This window comes from Rhamphochromis sp. 'chilingali', assembly GCF_963969265.1.
Source record: "Rhamphochromis sp. 'chilingali' genome assembly, chromosome: 1".
In the NCBI taxonomy this organism is placed as follows: domain Eukaryota; kingdom Metazoa; phylum Chordata; class Actinopteri; order Cichliformes; family Cichlidae; genus Rhamphochromis; species Rhamphochromis sp. 'chilingali'.
In genome coordinates this window covers 57,886,396-57,910,543 of record NC_137929.1, presented here as the reverse complement: position 1 = coordinate 57,910,543, position 24,148 = coordinate 57,886,396, and the positions used below count along the sequence as shown (strand labels likewise).

The window sequence follows — 24,148 nt, the reverse complement described above, 5'->3', positions numbered from 1 at the left end:
CAAGCCACTGTGCATGGTGTGAGTTGTTCTTAGCAGCTCACCCGTGTACACGTTTGATAAAGAAAGTAACTTTGTCTCATTGTGTCTTTATTTCTCCTGGGTTTTTTTACAGAGTTTTCCCCCAACATTTCTTAAAACAAAAAGTCATCATGTAAACAGTTTGTGACATCTACAGCAGCTGCATGATGCTATCATGACAATCAGGAGCAAAATCTCTGAGAAATGTTTTCAGAGTATATTTGAGTCTATGAAATGAAGAATTGGGTCACAAAGAGGGGGTCCACCTCAATACTGGTTAGGTGTTCCTAATAAAATGGCCGCCTGTGCGCACTACCATAGTTAAATCAAAAACTTGAACAAATATATGTGGTTATGTTTGTATATATCGTGGCATTCAGTGTCAGTGAAAACATGTGTGACTGGGCTCTTAATTTAAAGAGCTGAGCACTCCTGATACTGTGTGACGTCACAGCAGGATGGATGAGGTTCCTGCCTGGATGTAACACCACCTGTGTGAACAAACCTGTAAAAAGTATTTCACAAATACATGTTGTGAAGTTTATATCTGTTAGTGTGACTTTTCCTCTGTGTCAGATACAAAACAGCTTCTGCACAAAGTGCAGACATTGAGCCTATGTTACTGACATTTAAAGAGGCTGTTGTTGCACTTAGGTGCCAGTAGATGGCAGCACCACAGCACAGTTTAATCTTGGTACAGTCACACAGCAATAAGCTGCTGTTCACCTGAGACTCAATTATCCTGTTAAATCAGCTTCACATTTAAAAGCAGATTTCCGTCAAATGATCACGACCTTCCACTGAAGGAACTTTACTTTGAAGAGGCGTCTGTGATGTTTTACTGTCAGTTATTTTAAGGAGATAATTTCAGCGGTATGCTTATAAAAAATCTAACATGTTGTACATAAACACAGCTTATTAGTTGAGTTTAATTTCACAAATCAATCAATAAATAATAATTACTCTGTATCCTGTTTTCTTCTACTGTTACTACACATTTGCTCTTTGTTTTTTACCAACTCACATTTTCTATCAGATGTTCTTGTGAAACCAACAGAATTACAAGGGAAGAAAAAGAAGCAGAGACACCAGATCGCTGCTGCGGTGATAGCAGCAGGTTCCACACCACCTGCTGGTTGTCCGCCTCAGTGAGGTGACTCTTGCTTCTTTTAAATCTCCAAAGAGCCACAAAACAAATTTATGAGTGTCACATACTCATAAATTAAACGTAACATTCTTCAGGATCACAGAAACGTCTCCATCCTTCATCTCCGGGTCCCTCAGCTTCACTCTGCCATAAAAAGATGGATGTTGATAGTTTTCATAGGAGCGTTTGTTCCTGTAGAACGGGGGTGGCCAACTCCAGGCCTCGAGAGCCGGTGTCCTGCAGGTTTTAGATGGGTCCTTGATCCAGCAGTTGATTCAAATGGCTAAATTACCTCCTCAACATGTCTTGAAGTTTTCCAGAGGCCTGATAATGAACTAATCATTTGATTCAGGTGTGCTGACACAGGGTTAGATCTAAAACCTGCAGGGCACCGGCTCTCGAGGCCTGGAGTTGGCCACCCCTGCTGTAGAAGTAGACGTAGCCGTCTGTGTTCAGGTCAGCTCTGCTCCACTTCAGCACTGAGATTATTTCATCTGTGGAAATCTGACACTGAAGAGTGACGTCATCTCCAAACTTCACCTGAACATCCTGCTGAAGAGCTGAAGCAAAAAGAAAGAAGTGATATTTTTGACATTTAACACACCTCAGTGACCTGAAAATTTAACATAAATCACGTGGTCTCAGGTGATAAAACACCAGAAACATTTTTAGACAGTGAAACAAACAAGCTTCTTGTGGTGGTGAAAAACAAAGATCAAAGATAAGTGAGGTAGGTAACTAAGCACACTAGTGATTCAACTTGTAGAATCGCTTATGATAGGAAGTACATTTCTTTCTGTTGTTGAAATCTCCCAATTCTTTGAATCTTTGGGCTGAAGGAAGGACAGTACTCGGTGTATGAATGCTCAATCAACAATCATTTATTTCCATACAATTCAACACTTATGAGCATTTGAACCATCATGATGGGGAGAGCTGCCTGCAGAGGGTCACAGCAAGTCTCAAAGTGGTGACGGGTTACACAGCTTTTTATACTCTCTAGTGGCCCCCACCTGGTCGTAAAAGTCCAAACATTCACATTCTTTCACTCACGGCGCCTAATTTATGACCTCGGCTCTCTGTCTTTCTGTGTGAAGTAGGAAGGGGGGTAAGGAATGTGGTTTTATCTCTTCTCCCCAGACACCAAGTCTTCTGCTCACAACCTTCTTCATATGATTCAGCAGTAAAACATGTCAAGAAACAATGTAATACATTCAACAGTGTTGAGTAATACAGGTCAATCCAATAGATCTAATGATTTTCACACTCTTTTAAGTCAGAAGTATAATGCAAACTAACACTACATACTGATCACACACTCTATGTTAAAGGGTCTAATATGATCTACAGCAATATCATTATTCAACTATTTTGATTACATATAAATGGTAACATATAATAACAGAATAATATCACACTGTATAATACCATTGTCTCTGTGGAGGAATTTTGGGCCACTCTTTTTTACAGTGTTACTTCATTGAAATGATTACACACAGTTCGGCCACTACAGCGTCTCAGTCTGGTTGATTTTTCTGTTTTTCAGCGTCTCTGCTGTAGATTTGCTCTGCCTGGAAACACAAAAACACTATTTGACTCTTGTAAACAAAAGTCTGGTCCTTCAGATCAGGTAAACATTTGTGTTAAACATGAACAAATTTGTCATGGTTCTCAGGCTCTGGAGAGGATGTGGGATGTTTTTGCCTTCACCTCTCCCTCCAGGGCTTCCCTACCTCTGAAACCGCCCTCAACGCATACCTGGGGCTCGTTTACACTGATTCATCACAAGCATTAGCGGTTTTAGATACGGGCGACACGGGCGGTTGCCCGGGGCGGCATCACGGACATCGGCAAAAAAAATAAAAAAAATTGCTCCTACTCATGCTGCGCAACGTCATGCCAGCGCATACTGGGGATGGCACAGGCACTGGTCGGTTTTCTATCGCTCATTTGCTGGGAGTAAGGGCGCCCTCCGTTTGCGAGGTGCGCCTGCTGCTTGCCCAGCCCTATTCTCAAGCATCTGTTGGAAAGTCCCAAGAAATTAGTCTGGTCAAGCAAGAATTAGTCTTTCTAATTAACACTGAGCTGATAAGTTGCCAAAAAAAAAATACTGCCTACTGGAATATAATGAACTAAAGTTGAAGACAACATCTTTCCCTATATATTTTGTATTGTGTGTGTAATTTAATTAAATAACATGTTTAAATGGCCCATAATGTTTTAGAAATGTGCAAATGATAATAAAAACAGCAAAATTTTATGTTTGTCTGAAATGAGTATTTATTCATTTTCTGTAGATGTACCACTATTGTTATCTGAAATTTGCTGACGTACCATGGGTGGCAGCCCCAATCAGAGTTTGGAGGAACAGACACATTTATTTAAGGTTTAGAGTTCACTCATTTATAGAAATCCTCAATCTACAATCACTGGACCAGATTCTACATATACCATGCACACACACACATTACAACAAATGTGATAATAACATTTCAGCTTTTTACAAAATCCCAACATGCTCACCTATCAGACCTTCATTTTTTGGGGTCGTACGTTCAGTGAAGTTAAAGACAACGCTGCCTAAATCCAAATTCACACCGCATCGCCTGCAGTGTGAACGTAGCATAAGATTCATGTGTGAAAGTGTTCCTGCTGCTTTAAGTCTTGGCTCACATCAACTTTATCTGCTTTGAAGAAAACTGAAGTGTGTCTGGGTTCACCACAACTCATGTTTTCCATCAGACATCTTAGTGAAACCCACAGAAGCACACGAGAAGATCAAGTGAGACCAAAGCCACCTTCGGCAGATATAACACCACATTTTGTGGTGGTTTAATAGCCCTCCACCACAGGGAGCTTTAACACAATCAGACGTGTCTGTGATGCATTTATTGTCAGTTTTCTTTTAAAGACAGTTTCATCAGTATGCAGAAACTCCCACACACTGTACATGAAGACCGTTTATTAATGGAGTTTCCCTCATATCACCAAATGTTGATATGCATCTATTAAAATAAGAGTTTGACTTTGTTATAATCTATTCTAAGTCTCTTTGCAAAGTTGTATCCTGTGTTTTTTCCCCTTCAAGCAAACTTGTTGTTAAACATTTTATAAAACAGGGTTAAATTTTCACATCATATTTTATAATGAACAATGATCCATCGTGTAGATACAGAAAAAGCTGAGTGCAGCTGTACCTGAAAATTATTTTGTCCATTAAATGAGTTGCAATCAAATCAGTTCTGCTGTCAACAGACAAACTTCACAGAAACTAAGATTCATGTGTGAAATCGTTCCTGCTGTCTGTGGCTCACAGGAACTTTATCTGCTTTGAAGAAAACTGAAGTGTTTTGGGTTCATCACAACAACTCAGGTTGTCCATCAGACATCTTTGTGAAACAAACAGAAGATCAAGTGAGACCAAAGTTTATTGAAACTGCAGAGAAACCAGATCACTGCTGTGGAGACGACAGCACTTAGAAACAAAATACAGATAACAGTAAAGTTACTGAACACATGGAAACACGACACAAACAATAACTTTAGTCAATCCAGCTTCATCAGAGCTTATTGGAAATTATCCAGTTTAATGTCTCATTGTACTCTGAAATGAAAGCACAGTACAAATAAGCAATTGGAGTTAAAAAAGAAATCAGAATCAATTTAAAGACAAATGTATTCTCAACTTCTCAAAGTAGCCACCTTTGGCAGATATAACAGCAGAACACAGTCATGGCGTTCTTTCTACAATGTTTGACACTTGTAGGTTGCTTTGCTTTCACTCTTCGGTCCAGTTCATCCCAAACCAGCTCGATGGGGTTTAAGTCTGGAGACCGTGCTGGCCACTCCATATTTTCAAGCTTACCAGAGGGTACTGCATGGCGCTGCAGAATGCTGGGTAACCATTCTTTCGCCTACTCGATGGCGTACACAGATCCTGCGTGATGAACCGAAGATTTCAGATTATAATTCATCACACTACAAGACCTACATCTAATTGTTATGATGGTCTGTCTCTCCTCCATTGTTAATTACTTTTTCTCACCATTTTCTGTAGCAACAAGGACAATACTGTTCCCCTGATGCTCACGAGGCCATGGTACACCAGTGTTCCAGCACTGCTTTTATGCAGACAGAGGGGGCTGTGGGTAATCCAGAAACATTGGACCACCTGTAAGAATTGATTATAATTATTGAGGTTAATTGAAATGATTCATCTTAAAGTAAAAGTACAAGGAAGCAACCGAAATGGCAAAATAAACACGGAGAAAAAGACAGACATACACATTTTATTAGTCATTTAAGCTTTATTTATATTAAGATTAAGATTATATTTTCTTTTCAGATACTAAAAATAAACATCAGTGTCAGTCTCCATTCTGTCAAGCTGACAAACAAAGAGTTAAAGTCAAGTCCTCAAACGCTCCTATCCTGTTTGATAGGAGAGTGACCCCAAACACACTTCCAGTGTGTATAGTACCAAATCATAACAACAATTGCATCAGTGGGCTTTATAAGGCTATAATAAGGTAAAGACTACCATAATATCAGCATGGTAACTTGTGCTGTGAACATAACCTATTCTGGAGCCAATTAGAAATCTGCAGGTATGAAATCACCACCATGTGCTATCCTCGCCCACTTATCAACCAGTCAACATCCACTTCTAGCACCACGCAGTCAGGATTGTGGAGGACTGCATGGGGACACGTCTCACATAAGTGACCCGACCCAACCTTGGATGGAGACATTTGCTCACACAGAAAGATGTAAGGCAAAAGAAGTGAGTATTATTAGGGTGACAGCTGCACATTAGAGCTCTGAAACTTTAAACACTTTCTGTCCCACAGCCTGACAAAGGAGACGTGGAAATCTCTGCAGTTTGTCCCAAAAGGAAATTAAATCGATCGATTAAAAAGCTGTTTCTTGATCTTTCATCTGGATGACAACCTGCCCTACAGCACAAGTTACCATGGCGACTCATCCCAGTAAGAAGGGAACCACCTTCGTGGTACAGAAAACCCAGACCTGCATGTACACCCTTAGTCCTACAGAGCAAATCATGTCTTCTCCTCCATCATCAGTTATCAGGAGAGCAGACAGTCAAAGTACAAGAAGTCAAACAAACACAGAGATTCTACTTACAGAGCAGACACAGCACAGATGTTTCCTTCATCGTCCTTCTCACTCATTTCAGCTTTTTTTCATTTCTGTCACTGACACCAAGTAAAGCCGCCCTCTTCCTCTGAGCACCTTTCTGTTGGTACAAAAACAGTATATATATATATTTAACAGGTTTTTATTTGAATTAAAACCTAGGAGAAGTGAAAAAGTTTATATTTTCCAACAGAAAGTTCTTACTTTCTGGGACAGTGACTCAAACTTACAAGTAGAGTACAGATCAACATAGTCAGTCATGTACGGCATGTGCAGAACAACTCAGTTTACTTGGTGAGTTGCATGTCTGCAGAACGCAAATATGTGAAGATTTACAATAAGCCAAGCTGTGGATGATATCTTTGCTGAAGGAAAATACAGAAAACAGCATTGCAATATGGATGAGCCAGTTTCTGACGAGGAGGATGATAGAGAGCATCAACACAGACACATCTGATGAGGAGGTCACAGGTGCTGAAGCTGCTTCTGCTGAAATATACAAATCCAAAAGTGCAGCACCTCCTGGCTCACATGGCAGCGCATTAACCTGGGCTCACCAGGTTTGCTGTGACAAGAATAAGTGTCTTTTTATGCCATTGACAAGAACGACATCATTGCTGTGACAAATCTTGAAAGAAAAGAAGTTGATGGCGACATTTGGAATGACACTGATAAAGAATACGTGGATTCCCATCTTCTTGTATCTGTAGTGTACAGATCCGAATACAAGACCACTGATAGTCTCTGGGATTCGTTAATTGGATTAAAGCATTCTGCAGTTTACACTCAGGATTAAACAAAATACTACATAACAAATATCTATAAAATACCTGGAATATTCTCAAACATTTCCAACATCCCCACATTGAAAACAATAACCAACAATAATCCTATGAAGATAAATGAAATTCCCACACTTTCTACTCATACCTTACCTCCTCCTCCTCCTCTAAGAAACCAATAAACTGTTTGTGGGCCCCGGGGCATCATTTCCCCAGATATTTCACAATATCGGAACCAGGAAGCAGCAGGTGAGCAACAGTATCATTTATAATTGCTAACATGAAAATTATACAACTTAGACGAGTTTGTAGAATTTTGATATAGATCTCTCTGTGCTTTTTTATTGTAGACCAACACCGTAGTGATGAGGCGCAGATACCAAAGAAGACAAGTACGACTAGAACTTACACACACCGACCACGACCACCACGTACACACTCAGCTGAAAACCTGTGAATAAAGGTTTCAACAGTCCCCCAATTACTGTCTGTTTACGTCACTGCCCAATAAGCCTGCAGAATATATTAAAGATGTAAAAAGAGTCCGCCCGTTCCAAGCTCTTAGCTCTGATCTTCAGAGGTGACAGCGTAGTCCATTTCCATGGAAAATGCTCCTTCTGGTAATACATGGCCAGCAATCCAGGCCAATCTGATATATAAATCATGGCAGCTTGTGATGCAAAAAACAGCTATTCCTCATATCTACAGATTTACACAGGTGAGCCTGTGAGTGGCATCCTTGAGAAAAATCAGGGAAAACATCTAGTCCTGGAACATCTGGAAATGTCATCCCACATATTGAATGGAATAGTACGTTGTTCATGATAGGGAAACATAGTACTGGCAAGTGTGATTACTGTGGGGTGGAGGAAACTGTAGAACATGTCATGTTGCAGTGTCAGAGGTATCAGGTTGAGAGGAGACATTTGATTCAAAATCTTAGTAACCTAAAAATCAAACTGGATCTGGTTGAGTTGTTGCGGCAGGACTCGGGAAGTAAAAGTTATCAGGCCTTATTTCAGTTTTTAAGAGAGGGGAACCTGTTTGGCAGGATTTGAGAATTTTTTTTTTTTTTTTGGGCGTCGTTCCAGACCATACTCCATACCAGTTGGTGGCGGTAATGCACCTTTCACTTGTTTGCCAACCGCCAATATAACTGTAAGAAAGAAAGAAAGAAAGCAGGAGGCGGCAAAACAAGGAAGTGCCTGTGCTTCAGAAGTGCCGGTCAACCGCGGTATCGAGCCTGCTTTCTCTACACATTTATAACACTTATCTTCAGCTTCACAGAAGATACCAGTACGAGATGGGGGGTTCGGGAAAGCTGTACTTTTTCCTCGGTGTTCTCCATGTCTGCTACGCCTCGTCTGCAGGTGAGATTTCAGCCTTGAAGGCTAGCCTAGCCTAGCTTAGCCGACACTACGCTCTTGAATCTATGAATCAGAAATTCAATTGGCTCTTGACGTTGGTTCTTTATTTTATAAAACGGGAGTCTGCGATCCGGGTCCGGAACCACCAGATGTCCCATAAGGACCCGGACCTACAGCCGTAACAAGAAACCAGAGTGTGGCAGCTTTTCTTGTTTTACAGTATTAGCAGTGACTTGACAAACGCAAAGCAAATTATTCTGTGCAAAAAAGAAAACGGACAGTAATAATAGAGCCCTTATGGGCTCCTCCCGAGAGTGACAGCAGTTAGTTCAAGTCCAGTCTTTGACTGTTTGCAGATTGTTGCCTCCTTTCAGGCGAGATGAGCCCTCTTGATCAATTTATTTGGTATAATTTTAGTATTTGGTGTCACTGTATCACTTTTACCCAGATACTAACATGTTTAGTAAAGCTGAGGACAATGAAACGTGTTACAGCAGTGATAAATGTTTTGGAAATTTGAGGGTTTAGGTTTCTTTTGTAGATTTCATTTGTAAGAGTCTTCACAGTCCATCCAATATTAAGGATTACTTGTGTTGTAAAATAAAAATTGTAACCGCAGTTGAGCATTTGAGTCTGTGAACCACAAAGTTACAGATTCATCAGAGAGAAGTCGCTCGCTCTTTGCACACCGCTGACATAAAGACAACTCAGCTCATTTCTGCTCCGTTTCAGTAAAATCCGAGTGTTTAGAGGCATAAATCCGTATTATGCCTCTAAACACTCAGTGTGAGGACTGAGTTGAGCCAAAGCAATAGCAGCTTTAAAATGCTTGTGCAAAGAACCATTACTCTATCTGGTAATGTTCCTCCCTCCTTTTAGGGATAAGGAGCAAGACAATTTTTGGAGGGGGGGCTATGTTTATACAATTTGCAATAAGTTGTGCGCCACAGGCTTTCAAATTCATATTTATGTGACTAGTTTAAATATTCTCCTCCTGAAACTCTTACAAACACCATAAAACCAGCTGAAACAATACAACAGTCAAACTGACGCTGAGTACATCCAGCAGCTTTTTAATCTCAGACAAGGCTGTGTGCTGCTGTAGATGTTAGTGAATCTGGCCCCAAATCTTCCTTTAAGAATTCAAGTGAGAATCAAATGCCTGACATCACACTACAATCTGACACCACAGCTTTTGGCCATCACAGAAAAAGGAAACACGAGTTCTGTCCATCGTCTGTAACTCTGAAATCTGAACCATGAGACAAACAAGAGCATCTCTACCTCTCAGCTCGGACTCTCTCTCTTCTCTCTGATGATGATGATTCGTCCATGACGGACGTCCTCAGTTCTTCCTGCAGATCCAACACCGTCTACACAACAAAGCACATACAGATGACGTCAGTGCAGCAGGCACAGTCCTACTGATACTGCTGCTGTTTTAATTATAACACAAAAATCAGTCACATTATTCAATCTGGCCTAATCAAAGTTCAGCACGCTGTTCAGGTGTGAGTCCTCTTATTGGAGCACACCGGCTGATGTTTGAGTGAAAGGGAATTTTCCTTTCTTTAGTTTAATATTAGAAAATGTTTGTTACCTCAATAGTAGCATCACACACCATCTTATACTTACTGGTTATCTATTAGTCAGTAAAAATGTTTGCTGTATGTTAAGATTAAGACTAAGATTATTATATTTTCTTTTTTATACATTAAAAAAACTTCAATGTCAGTCGGCCTTCATCCTGTCAAGCTGACAAATAATCCAGAGTTGAGTCGATTTTTTCCTCTGAACTCAGTAGTCCTGCAGGCCTGAAGCAGGATTTGCTCTAACCTCAGTTAACTACACAAGGTCATTCACTGCTTACCAGCATATATTCAAATAATTTGTTGTTTGATATCTTCAAACAGCTACAACAGCGGTTTCCTAAAGGCATTCTTTAAGGCTTTGTAAAGTAAGACCCTAAAATAGTATCATCAACACGGTAACTTGTGCTGTGAACTGTCCTAGAATCAGTTACGTTCTAGATTATAGATCAACAGGGATTGAAATCATCGCCTCCTGACCAATCAGTTCTCCAAAAGTTAGCGCCACTATTCCTGGAAGATCCCTTGGACCACTTTGTAGACCACTGGGTATGAACCTCTGACATCTCCGCGTTTTCTTCATAGTTCAATTTTACCTTTTTATTTTTTTTAATTTTCTCTTTTTGATGGCTGCAAACAAACGTCCTCCTGCCCCGAAACAATCTACCTTACAAAACTCATATACTGTATTTTTCAGACTTTAAGGTGCATTTGAAAACCTTTCATGTTCTCAAAAATCGACAGTGCACCTTATAATCCGGTGCGTCTTATGTATGAATTCTCGTTGTGCTTACTGATGTCGAATCAATTTTATGGTAAGCTAAGAAGCCGCACTGCTTGATGTATTGTCGGAGCATTACGGTTACTGTAGTCAGAAGCGTCGTAGAGTAATACGTACTGCGCGTCAACATAATATTACCGTATTGTGTGTGCATAATGGACCCTAAACTGGGGCTTGTTGAGAGAAATGTGTACGAAGTAGATTTCAAACTCAAAGCTATCAGTCACGCAGCAACATGGGAACAGAGCAGCTGGAAAATCGGTCTGTCTTTGTTATTATGCTCTATGACTTTTTAGTTTACATTTGACTGCACAATTGCGATCTTTTTGTTAGGCACAAAAGAACATTGTTATATTTTATTCATGGAGTATTATTTAATAAATCTTGATAATTTATTTTGGAGTATTTTTTTTAATGTACATCTACGTTGTATGTTAATAAAAGTGTCTGTGTGACGTCTGGGACATGCTTTATATCATGTGTCAGCATCCAGCTAAAGAATATCAAGATATGAATTTTAGGCCATATCGCCCAGCCCTACGTACGCATAATGTTACAGGTTGTTTTGATATCAGCTAATAATAAATATAATTTGTAAGGATCTGAGTGTTATAAAAAATAATGACCCTAGCTAGTTTATATCAAAATTTCAATTCAGATAAATTCACACATCTGGGAGGAGTTAGGAACAGATATACATGCGTTACAGTCGTTACAGTTTATTATTCCTTTATAAATCTGCCCCTCAGCTGCTTGGTCACACTGATTGGTGTACTGGCAGCTAATAGTTTAACCACTTGGTGCGCGCTCAGTGCTGCTGTTTAGTTCTAAGTTGATGGCTGATGGTTGAAGCTTACTGTCCTCAACCCTGAGGAAGGAGATGTGGAAATCTTTGTTGTTTGCTCCAGATCAAAGTGATTAATGTGACTGATTGAACAGACATTCTTGGTGTGTGTTTGGTGTTTCCAGCGCTGTGTAAGAGACAACAACAACAGCAGGTTGGAATCACAGAGAATAATACATATACCTTTTCTAAATCACCAAATTAGGGTTTGAGAGAAAGTTTAAATATAAAAGCATAGATGTTAGATATGAGGTCATCAAGTACACTCTAGGTGTCTTGTTTTAGAATCATACATTAATTCATTTAGAATAACAAGATGCAAACTGTTGTTAAAAGCCAGGGATCAGGGAAACATAAAGACTATTAAAAAACACCCTCCTACTAACCGTGTCGAGGCCAAGGAATCTTCTGGGAATGGTGACACCATTTTCTGGATTGTTCAATAGGTAGTGATCTCATACCTGGATCTTAACCCTCTGGGATTCAGGGTATAATTGGCCGTTTTCGACTACTTTTGATTTTACCTCTATATTTCACCTTTAGAAACTGTTAATCTTGCCTTGTTTGGTATCGGGGGTTTTTCAGCACAACCTCAAATATCTGAAATTTGAGTTTTTTTTTTCATTTTGGTATACTATATTAGCACAATTGATCTGAATTCAGACAAAAAATTCAAAATCCGAGTAGAAAAAAGTTAGATTTTTTATTGTAAAACCCACAAACATGTTTAATGAATCATTCTCATAACTTGAAATGTAAATTGTACATTTCTAAAAATTATGCACAAGTTTTGCAAACAACAAAGTTATCAGGTACTATTTACCTAAAAATGCAGCCATGACCTCAGACATTTTTTATATAACAATTTAAATCTATTTACAGAACAATCAGGTGTGCTGCATCAAATAAGAAGGCACACAAATTATTTGTGCCAGTCCAAAAAAATAGTTTGTGTGCCTAAACCCTGCAGGTCTGACAGCAGGTGTATCAGTCCTGTTTTCCATGTGGAGACAGCGTTTACACTGAAATTTACCTTTGGTAGCTTTTGTTTGGAGAAAATGTGAAATTCAGCAGTATAACTGCCACACAATACAAAACAACAACTACACAACACACTAACTACAGCTTCCAAACACGCTAAACGTTACTAATGTTTCACATATGAAAACTCGCTCTCTCCCTTTCTTTCGCTCGCCCGCTTTCTGTCGCGGGTGTCACTCCTAAAAACTTCCCCTTCTCCCTAAACAACCAAATGTCACATGTTGCTTTATCATTTTTTGATTCGCTGGCATGGTAAATTCTAACACCAATAGGGAAGGGGTGTTTTTTCTTTTTTCACTCGCAAGCCGAGAGTGTTTGCTAGCGCTGTTCGTAGAAAACACCATTTTTACCGTTCTTCCCACTGTAAACACCACTGTTTTCTTCAGAAAAAAACATTGTGTGTATTTTTTATCATAACTCCGGTTTTACGTGGCCCATCGACACAGTTAAAAAACTGGTATATAGTTTGAAGTCCGCACTTTCGACCCAAGTTGAAATGGAGACTCTGAGCTGCTGCATCTTGTAGCTGTGTAGTCTTAAATTGGTCATGTGATTTTGACACGCCGGCGCACCCGTTGACCCCAAAGGTTTAACCTGTTCTACGACACAAGTTGCCATGGCGATTTAAGGAGAGAACCACTGACATATTTAAAGATGGGTGACCAGCATCTAAACTAGGGCTGCAAGATATTAGGAAAACCTGCGATATGCGATAACTGTGATCAATATTGCGATAAACTAAATAAAAAAAACATAATTAAAGTTTTACTGCAACAGTTTTATTTAAATAAAGCTGCTGTATTAGCAGTGTAACAACAAAGTGCACTTTAACATTGAAACACTGTCCCCATAAATTTTTTTCCTGAGGCTTGAATTCTGAAAGACATCCTTCCCGGTCTCTATAATCAGTTTTAAATAAACATAACTTAAATTATATTGTGAGAGTCTGGAAAATACACAGTCTCTAGACACCATGTGTTCAGTTCAAAGTGTGAAGCTCATATATGGTTCCGTTGTACGACTTGACCATAGGTCTGTAGTGCTTGCGTAGTTTTCAGCTTGGCTCAGTTCAAACATTACGGTCTTGCGGCATGTTTCGTACATTTGTGGAATGGCGACATGGGAAAAGTAGTTTGGTGAGGGGATGCAGTATCTCCGGTCCACTTTATGTATCAGACTGGTGAAGCCCTCTCTACTAACTGTATTTATAGGCATCATGTCTTAAGCCAGAAAATGTGTAATGGCCTCTGTTATTGCTTTGTAGAGCTTTGACGTTTTCTCATAGAGTTCCACTTGAAAAACTCTGATACAGAGACGGCTGTTGGACTGCTGTGCTCTTTGTCTTAACATTAGGGTTAGCCAAACAAAGGTTGCTATCTTTCTGGAACTCTTCAAACAGTTCTCTGTGGTTGTATTGAAGATGATGGATGATCTGATATTGTCATGTTGGTGTTGTTCCCTCATCATCACAGATAATGTTGTTCCAGGTTCAACATTGCAAGTGACGAATCACCTTCTCCTGATGTCATCCGCGACCTCGAAAAAAACAAACGCCTCACTTGCGAGAAGAGAAACCGCCTCTGTAAGGACAATATGTATAATGCTTACCGTTTATTAAAGAAAAGTATCCTGAAATGCAAAGAATTCAAGTTCCTGGATCGGCGGACAGAAGCGGTTTCTCTTCTTGCAAGCGAAGTAGATTTTTTTTAAGGCGGTATTTTTCAAAGGCAGAAAAGGGGGACGTCACAACAATGTGACTGGTCACTTGCAATGTTGAACCTGGAACAACATTTATTATGATGATGTGGGAACAACACCAACACGAGGATATCAGATCGTCCGAAGATGATGGTGGAGATTAGTTGTGTTTCCTCTGGTGGTTGCCACGAGTGTTCGGCAAGTTTTGCAGAGTACCTGTGTTTGGAGAACGTCGTCTTTATCAAATCCAATGTACCTCCAAATAAGCGAGGTACATTTTTTTTCTTCTTCTTTTTTTTTTTGTTACCCAAGAGTTCATAGTCGGTAGCGTTCTCGTCATGCATCTCGCTCTCAGCCATTACAACTCTGACTCTTTGCTGCAGCGTTGTTCGCTCCCCACCTGCTTAGGAGGCGGGTCTCTAATCCATTTGATTGATTATGGCTGTGAAGGGCTCTATCTATTTATATCTATCTCTATTCGACTGGTCAAATCTGTAAAGGGGTTTCTTTGATTGGTAAATTCTTTAAAGCACGTGTGTAAACATTTTAAAGTACCCAATTATTGCAGTTTTTGCCATCTTTTGCAATGGGCCCATCGCACAGGCTGATATCGCGGTGCCAATAAATTTTCGATTTATTGCGCAGGCCTGATCTACACCTGTCCTACTAAGAAAATCATATCTTCTCCTCCATCAGTTATCAGGAGAGCAAACAGTCAAAGTACAAACTTTCTCACACAGAGATTCTACTTACAGAGCAGACACCGCACAGATGTTTCCTTCATCGTCCTTCTCACTCATTTGAGCTTTTTTTCACTCTCACACCAAGTAAAGCCCGTCCTCTTCCTCGGAGCACAAGCCGTTCTGTTGGTACAAAAACAGTGTTGGTAAGGTAAACTATATAAAATATATATCACACAGCAATACTTTTTAATTTCCTTAAAACACTGAATTAAACACTTAATGACAAAAAAGGTTCTTATTTTTTAAAAGAATGTTATTGGTTCAAGAACAGTGACTATGGCTTATTTAAAGAAAATCATCCGACACGTCTACTAATCTTCCCTAGTAAACATTGTTATTTGACAATCGGTGACATTTTTTGTTAACATCTACTAGTGGCTGAAAAAAGTGGAAAGAAGCAGTGACACGGACATGTTAGTGTTTGCCAACGTCAGTTTGTTGTACCTCTTAAACATTACCTGGTCGCTTTTATTAGAATTTGAAACGAGAGAAAAGTTTCTGCCCAATTTTTGTTTTATGCTCTCATATTATCCATTCTAATAAAACAAAACACTTTCTTCAGTGTGAATTAATAGGTTACAAACCTGGATTCTGGCTTTGGAAAGCCGTAATTTGGGCTGGGTCTTCTAATTATAGACCATAATGTTTTTAATACTATCGTTTCTATTTATTACAAGCAGGTACAAGCACCTGCCGATATATCAAGAAAACAACACCTGATCTTTCATTGCTGTTTTTCCTCTGGGTTATCAAGACCTGTTTACTTAAACATCGAGATTCAAACTATAGTTAAATCAATTTTCTTATTGTAATGGAAAGATAAAACTGCAAGTCACATAAATTTAGATTTAACTTCATGTCTGAAGTTAAAATCTAAATAAATAAATTAACAGAACTTGGTCTTGTCTTTTGTCCCCCAAACCCCATGTAGGACATCTGAAACAAACATGTGATCAGTAAAGAAACAAAATAAAATAAAAAAACTAAAAAAAAACACATACACAAAACGCCCACTGGGCACAAAAAGGTGTGCCCAAGTGAACAGACCGCTGTGTTAAGTTGTTGCACTCTCAGTTTGTTTGTTGGTCTAATTGCACCATCCTTGGATATTTATTACACTGATCTTTCGATCCTCTGAATCCCACCACAAGATGGGGAATATCTCTCTCTTATTCGGCCTGATTGTCGGTGTCTTACTTCCCTTATTTACAGGTGAGATCCGTTAAAGCAGCTTTTGGCTTTTGCGAGCTTATCCGTCAACTGCATCTGAGATTGTGTCTGTTACAGTTTTCATGGTCTGACTTTTGATTAAACCGCCTTTACTGTAACCCAGCAACGATGGGGGGCACAATCCAGTGCACTCCTATAATCGCTAGCAGCTCATACTGGTGTGTTAGCATCAAGTGTCTGGCAACTGCAGCCAGCAGCTAGCTCCGACTACAGCCAGCTAGCACTGAACAAAGCGGAGACCAAAACGGACATTAACACGAAGGAATCGCGGTCCGTATAGATAGTAGCTGCAGCTAATTAGCGGTTAACCGTCTAGAGACTGGGCTCAATACATTCACTAGCCGCAATGGGAGATCGAGACGAGTGTTAATACCGAGCAGTGATGGCCTAACAGGTGCTGTTCCTTGGCGGAGCCAGGGGGTTAGCCCCGGCTAACCGAAGCCAGCGAGTTAGCACAGGCTAGAGCTAATTGGAGCTACATGGATGTAGCTGCTCTCAGGGCCATCACTGTTTGGTCTTACTAGTCATCCGCTGCTACATTTTTCGTAGTCCAAGATCGAGACGAGTATTAATATCACTCGCTGTAATCGGAGACGGACGCTGGTATTTAAACCAGGCAAAACGGCCCCTACAGCAGCTGCTGGTTAGCTTAGGCTCCAATTAGCTGTAGCCGGTGTTAAACCGCTGCCTAAATTCACCGTAATCTTAGACCGACACTTTAAACGCATCAAAACAGCGCAATGACGAACCCGACAGCAGCTAGATCCAGGTAGCTACAGCTAACTAGCACTTAACCGTCTCACTACCTTGACTCACAGATGCATCGGAGATGATCCATACAGGTACTGCTAGTGTCCATTTAGACATTGGCCACAATGGATTCTTCCAGAAAGTTAAACGAGAAAGTAATCGCTAGCAGCTCGTACTGGTGTGTTAGCATTAGTATCAGGTGTCTGACAATATGACCGAGCCCTCGCGTAACACGGCGGCAGCAGCTAGCTCCGGCTACAGCTAACTAGCACTGAACAAAGCGGAGCCCAACAAGGATAATAACACGAAGCAATCGCGGTCGTATAAATGATAGCTACAGCTAATTAGGAGTTAACCGTCTAGAGACTGGGCTCAATACATTCACTAGCCGCAATGGGAGATCGAGACGAGTGTTAATACCGAGCAGTGATGGCCTAACAGGTGCTGTTCCTTGACGGAGACAGGGGGTTAGCCCCGGCTAACCAAAGCCAGCGAGTTAGCACGGGCTAGAGCTAATTGGAGCTACATGGATGTTGCTGCTGTCAGGGCCATCACTGTTTGGTCTTACTAGTCATCCGCTGCTACATTTTTCGTAATCGGAGACGGACGCTGGTATTTAAACCAGGCAAAAACGGCCCCTACAGCAGCTGCTGGTTAGCTTAGGCTCCAATTAGCTGTAGCCGGTGCTAAACCGCTGGCTAAATTCACCGTAATCTTAGACCGACCATACATAGTATGTTATTCTTTTCATCTTATTATGTTCCATTGGTTTTCCTAATTTCAACAGTCTTTCTGAGAGTGTCTGCATCAGAAAAAGTCCAAGCTGTTACAGTTTGCAGAAAGGCTGCCTCCTATCAGGCGACATGAGTATTACCACAGAATTATATCACTCGTGAAAATGAGCAACATCATGTAAATATTAATTGTAACTGCACTTTCCATTTTGTGCCATACGCTGCTGATATATTTTGAGTTTTATTTAAAAGAAAACAGTTAAAACTGTAAACTCACAACTGAACATCACACTGCTGGAATAAAAAAAAATCTATATTGACTGATCCAGTGTAAGCTCAGGTTTCACGCATGTGTTTCTCTCTGAAAACATGTCAGTTCAGATCAGTGAATAAAGCAAAACCAATATGCTTTGGATATCAGGAAATAGTCTAACACACTAACACAGACTAATTAAAAACTGCTTTTCTTCAGACATGTGATTTTATTCGTTACAGATTAGGCAGAAAGAAGTTTGTGCAAAGCTTACATGAATGAATTGAGCAGAGCTTTCAGTTGTGCTTTACATCATCAGAGTTACTGAGGGAGATGAATTTGTTTGTCTTGACTCAGTGTGAGGATTCTGCAGCGGCAGCTCTGAGTCATATAAGTAAATTACAGGTTAGACACTTGATCTTGTTAGCTTGGAAAAAAGCTGAACGCTGGTGTAGATGTTACTCAACCCAACGTCTTCTTTAAAAATTCAAATCTTATTTTTCACATGTTATTCTCGTTGTTTGCTGTCGCAGTTTAAACACGGTGGTCGTTCAGAGTCTCCGAGCAACGCTCTTCCTTAGCAATCCTCCCAAACACTACCTTGAGTACAAAATTGCGTTTTTATTTAAAAAACAACAACAACAACAGAAACAGCCGTTAGGAAAAGGGACGCACCCTTTCCGTGTTGCTAACACGGCCTGCTAGCTGTGGGGTAGGATTAGCTCAGCAACATGAGGGTTTCTGCTCCATTAAACTAAAGTAACACACAACAGGCTGGCACAGGAAGACTAAAACATGACTTTCAACGTGTTTATCAGCTCCGTGATCAAAATTACACCCACAAAAAACCCTGTTTGTACTGTGAATAAGCTTTAACACGCCAGTGTTCTGTTCTGAAACACGGAAAATACAGTTGGCAAAAGACTAATATATTCTTTTAGAGGCCGTCCCTCCACACAGATTACAACTATGTAACTAGAGCACTAAAGAAGGAACACTTTAAATCCAAGGTCACACCTTATTTCAAATACTTTAGGCATTAAAACTCTACAAGTCGATTAAATGTTACTGAGGATCAGGACAAAGGTAGCTGAACGAGCACAAACAGCCGCCATTTTACGTCTTTGACTGTAGATTCAAATTTAAAACCAGGCCTGAAACACAAGCTTCCTTTTACTGTGTGTATGTCTCTGTATAATAACTATATAAGGACATATAATTTGTCGTTGAATCTATAAAAACGTGTGTTGGCTTTAAAAACTTGAGCATTTTCTCTCTGACTAGTCAGAGGTCATCAAATATTTGTAAGCTGAGTAAGCGCTGTAGGTGCGGGTTATTCAGGCTCCGCCTGTGATTATGGCGATGATATTCCTATATATATGGCCATGATGATATTCTAATACAAAGAGAAACGAAACCGATGCAGTCTGCGTTTCACCATCGCTCGGAAGATTTCTAGAAATAACACGTTTGTTCGGACTGTTTGAACGAAAAAGGACAAAATGAAAGATGAATCCCTGTGTCTGCCTCGGGTTTAGCTGCTCGGTACTTTATTATTTATTCTTTAACTCGTGTTTTCAGCACAGATCGGTCCGTAAACGCCACTGCCAAAACACTGTCATAATAACACCGAGCTTCTAATACACGTATGTCATATGTTAATAAAAGAATAAATCTTACACTTGCAGCAAGCACACGGTAGTCTGTCCATCTGAGCCTGCATTGCGTCGAGGCGCAAACAGCACGCCGTCGCTCGGTCTAGTCCCGCAGGCGCCTGCGAGGCTCAGTAAACTCTGTAACAAGAGGGTGGAGAGAATGACGTGTCCAGAGAGCGGGGAAAACCTGCGTGACTTGTCTGTTTCGAGAGCTTTGAGCAACACTTGACTTTTTCGTATCTGTGCATCTTACGCTTTATTTCACATTTACAGATCTGAGTATTCACACGCGCATGTCCGCGTTCACAGCAAAATCTACAATCAGCTCTTCCAATAAATGGTTAATTAATATTGTGCTGAACACAGTGCAAAAGATTCAATAAGCCACATCAGTGTTTACTGTCATAGCCGAGTGACTAACAAAGGTAAACAGAAGTTTCGACAGGTTGTGTGTGAGACTTTAGCAGCAGCAGAAAGCAGGCACACTGAGGGCCCTCGCGCTCACGTTTCACGTGTGATAGAATTTAGAAATCACATCAGTGCACATTACTAGTCTGTATCATGATGTCTGGTGTTTTTATGTTTGTTGGTTTGTTTCATTTTGCCAGCTGGTTATTAGATGCTGCACCGGCCAGCCCCGCCCCTCTCTGTGCAGCAAGCAGCAGGCACGCAAACCGAGGGCGCCCTTACTCCCCACAAATGGAGAATAGAAAACCGATCGGTGCCTGTGCAATCACAAAAATGCGCTGGCGTGGTGCTGCCCTGGGCAACGGCCCATGTCGCCCATATCAAAAACCGCCACTGGTGGCCAATGTGACCTCATTAGTATGAGGTCCAGAGGGCCTGGTGTATGAACAGCAGGCTCATTTAATTATTTAATCACTCACTTGAACTGATTTCAATGTGCTGGATGTGATGACGATGATCATTTCTGATGGTGAAACTGAAAAATTAAAATTTTCGGGCATGTTCTTGTCTACACAAGCCCAGCAAGTGGCTCACAAAAGTGACAGTTAAGTTTTTTGTTTATGTTATTTAAGATTTTGTTATTAATGAAATGTTTCATACTCTGTTCAGGAGCTTTTATTCCCTGTGCTCCGTTCTTGTTCTGACAGTTTTTTAACAGATCTGATGCTCAGATTTAATTCGGCCACTGTAAACCAGGATCCCAGAGAGACTCTTCACTCTGATTGGCTGGTGTAACAGTTGTACTTTGACCTTTAAGCTCTCTGCGCTGTGTTGTTTCCTCTTTCAGACCAGAAAATCATCGCAGCTGATTCTGGACACAACGTCAGTCTGACATGTCGAGCTCCAAACAACAACATCTTCATTGTAGAGTGGAGCAGAGATGACCTGGAAGATAAACATGTAGCTGTGTTTAAAGACAAGGAGCTCAAAGAAGATGATCAGCATCCATTATTTAAGAACCGGGTGGATCTGCAGGACAGACAGATGAAGGATGGAGACGTGTCTGTGATTCTGAAGAATGTGACGATTAATGACACTGGAACATACAAGTGCTGTATTGTGAGAGAAACAGTCTCATGTGACCCTATCTGCACCATCGACTTGAGTGTTGTTGTTCCTCCAGGTGAGTGAGCAGAGTTGAGTGTGTGTGTGATCAGAGGTGAAGCTGCTTCCTGCTTGTTGATGTTTGTTTCTAAAGATGTTGTTGATGAGACTTTGTAGAAAGCAGCTGGTCTGAGTGATGTGATCAGAGTGCAGTAGATAATGTCTGACAGCAGTTTGAAGAGGAAATGGATTCTGTTCTGTTCTTCACTCATCACCTACCTGACAGCTGACACCTCACACCTGTTTCTCACCTGCAGGTCAGCCAGGAGGACACACAGAGGATGGACCTGTTGGACTGATCGTTGGTCTGAGTGTTCCTGCAGTGGTTCTTGTTGCTGCTGTTGTTGTTTTTTTGATCTACCGAAAACAACGTAAGCAGGGTTCATACCAGCCTCCATTTGAACTTCAGCCTGTTTGAAATGTTTCCGTTTTTTCCAGCTGATCTGAGTCTCCTGCTGTTTCAGCTTCTCAGAGGTGACACTGAGCATTCTGGATAAAGACAGTTGTGGTTTTCCAATCATGTGTAGACTCAAATGTCACACATGGCATCAAAAACTGCCAAAAAAAGATTTTTATGAATTTTTACATTTTCTCTTTCTTTGGTTTAAATTGTCGACAAAGAATCCAGGAAGCATTTTCAGGTTTTATGTTTAAACGTACTTTTTATTCTCAAACTCCTGCTGAGTTAATGTCTCTTTATCTTTAATATTAAAATACCTGCTGCTTCACTCATATTTATATCACAGAAGCTTCTAATGTTTATTATATACAGCTTTAAGCATTGCACACACTTCTTAACTTTACAGCAGACTTTATATTATATATATTTAAATAATATATTTCTTTTTAATGCACGTTAAATAGTAATGTGGATGTTAAGTAGGTTTCATGTTTATATTTATATTATTATTTATTATTATTATTATTATTATATATTTATATTTTTAATCAGAAACTTTCTGACTTTGACTCAGTTCATGCATTTTTCATGGACTTTCTGATTCTAATGTTTTTACTGTAAAAGTGCCTTCGGATGGTTGTTGTTTCCTGCTGCTTCATGAATAATCTTGAAGTGAAACGGAATAATGTGAGCTGGACTCAAACATACCTCACTGAGCACATGTGTAAACTGGATCTAAGCGAGATGGAAACCTGCTCACTGAATCACTTTGACTCTGAAACTGTAACGAGAGAAAACATTTAGACATTAACTGTCATTATATAACAAGTTTGTACAGCTGTAGTCTCTTGATGCTACGAACAGAAAACAAAAAATAAATAACTTGGTCATAAAAAGGTGTCGGTGTAACTGGCTCAACCAGGACTTTGCACGAGGGCTCAGACAGCTGTGTTCATGGTCGTACCTCAGTATTTACAGAGTCAGTGACCAATCTAGGACTGGTTCTATGTTCCCACCAGGAAAAGAAAACGACTCACGTTTTCCATCAGACATCTTTGTGAAACCCACAGAAGCACACGAGAAGATCAAGTGAGACCAAAGTTTATTGAACCTGCAGAGAAACCAGATCACTGCTGTGGAGACGACAGCACACTTAGAAATAACATAAATAACAGCAAAGTTACTGAAGACATGAAAACATGGATTGCATCTATATTTTAGTTACATACCATTTATTATTTTTTTATGTATAAATTACGTCTTGGTCATGCTTTTATTCTGAAAGGCCTGGTGAAGAATTGTTCCCTCAAGTATGAAAAATAAATAAAATCTTTATGGTAACATTCTGCTTCTGCTTCTTTATAAAAGAAAATAACTTTCCATTTGAACTTTCAGTGATTTGAACTCAGTGGTTGTGTGAGGTTTCCTTCATGAGGAGAACAAACAGAATATAACCCAGTGTGTTTACAGTGAATGTGTCAGGTCTGAGCTGCCGTGTGGACCAGTTAGAGAGCAGCAGCTGGATTCCAGTGGTTGGACTGGTGGACGACTTCAGTGAGGAGTCGATGACATTTGGCTCTGGTAGAAACTCTGCACACACAAACACACAGGAGGAAAAAAAATTATAAGAAGCTATCCAAAAGATTTTCAAATTAAAGGTTTCACATACATGTGCACAATGTTTAAAATACATATTTGGTGGCCTGAAACAGGCAGAGTCCATAATTACAGAGAATCCAACGATGACTTTCATACCAGCTTTGATGGAAGCTGCGTCTCCTGTCCCCCATTAATGTGACTGGAAATGTCCTCAAACTGGGCAGCACTGGTGGATGAATGCAGAGTAAACATGAGGCTGTAACTGGACAATAACTGATCATAACTGATCATTGTTAACTGATCATTGTTAACTTATTACTTTATTCTGTCATTATTGTTCATTACTGTCAGTTACAATGACTGTATGAATTGTAATGACACGACACTCTCAGACACACAGGTCTGTTCAACACCGCTGGTTGTCCCTCTTCCTCTCCCTCACAGCTCGTCTTCCTCCTCACTCTCAGGACTGTCCCTCTCTGTACTGCAACAGTGTCAGAAACCCACATTTGATTTTTTTGTTTATTTATCATATTTAATTTTTCATCTGTCTTTTTGATTAATGTGTGAATTAGGGTAATTGAGGTCTATCAATGTCAAAAATCTCACTGTATGATTTCAGTCAGTGTTTAAATAAATCCAACAGGAAATGAGATGTTTATGTTAAAACAGTGGCAGTGTTTTCAAATGATGGCACAGTGATTGTGCTTAGAAATACTCGGGTGATTATTATTTACAGGAATATTATGTGAAATACGTTTTTGAGAGATCAAAATGTTGTCATTCAG

General features: G+C 40.1%; 1 long non-coding RNA gene across 1 annotated transcript; it reads right to left on the bottom strand.

Annotated features, from left to right (window-relative positions):
* Positions 1-4,224: 4,224 nt before the first annotated feature.
* LOC308392957 lies at positions 4,225-19,887 on the bottom strand. The gene is made up of 6 exons (XR_013970883.1): positions 19,815-19,887; positions 15,178-15,287; positions 9,756-9,844; positions 6,311-6,422; positions 5,211-5,336; positions 4,225-5,102 (listed from the first exon to the last, which is right to left on the bottom strand). It is a non-coding gene; the product is annotated as an uncharacterized lncRNA (long non-coding RNA).
* Between the last annotated feature and the right edge of the window lie 4,261 nt (positions 19,888-24,148).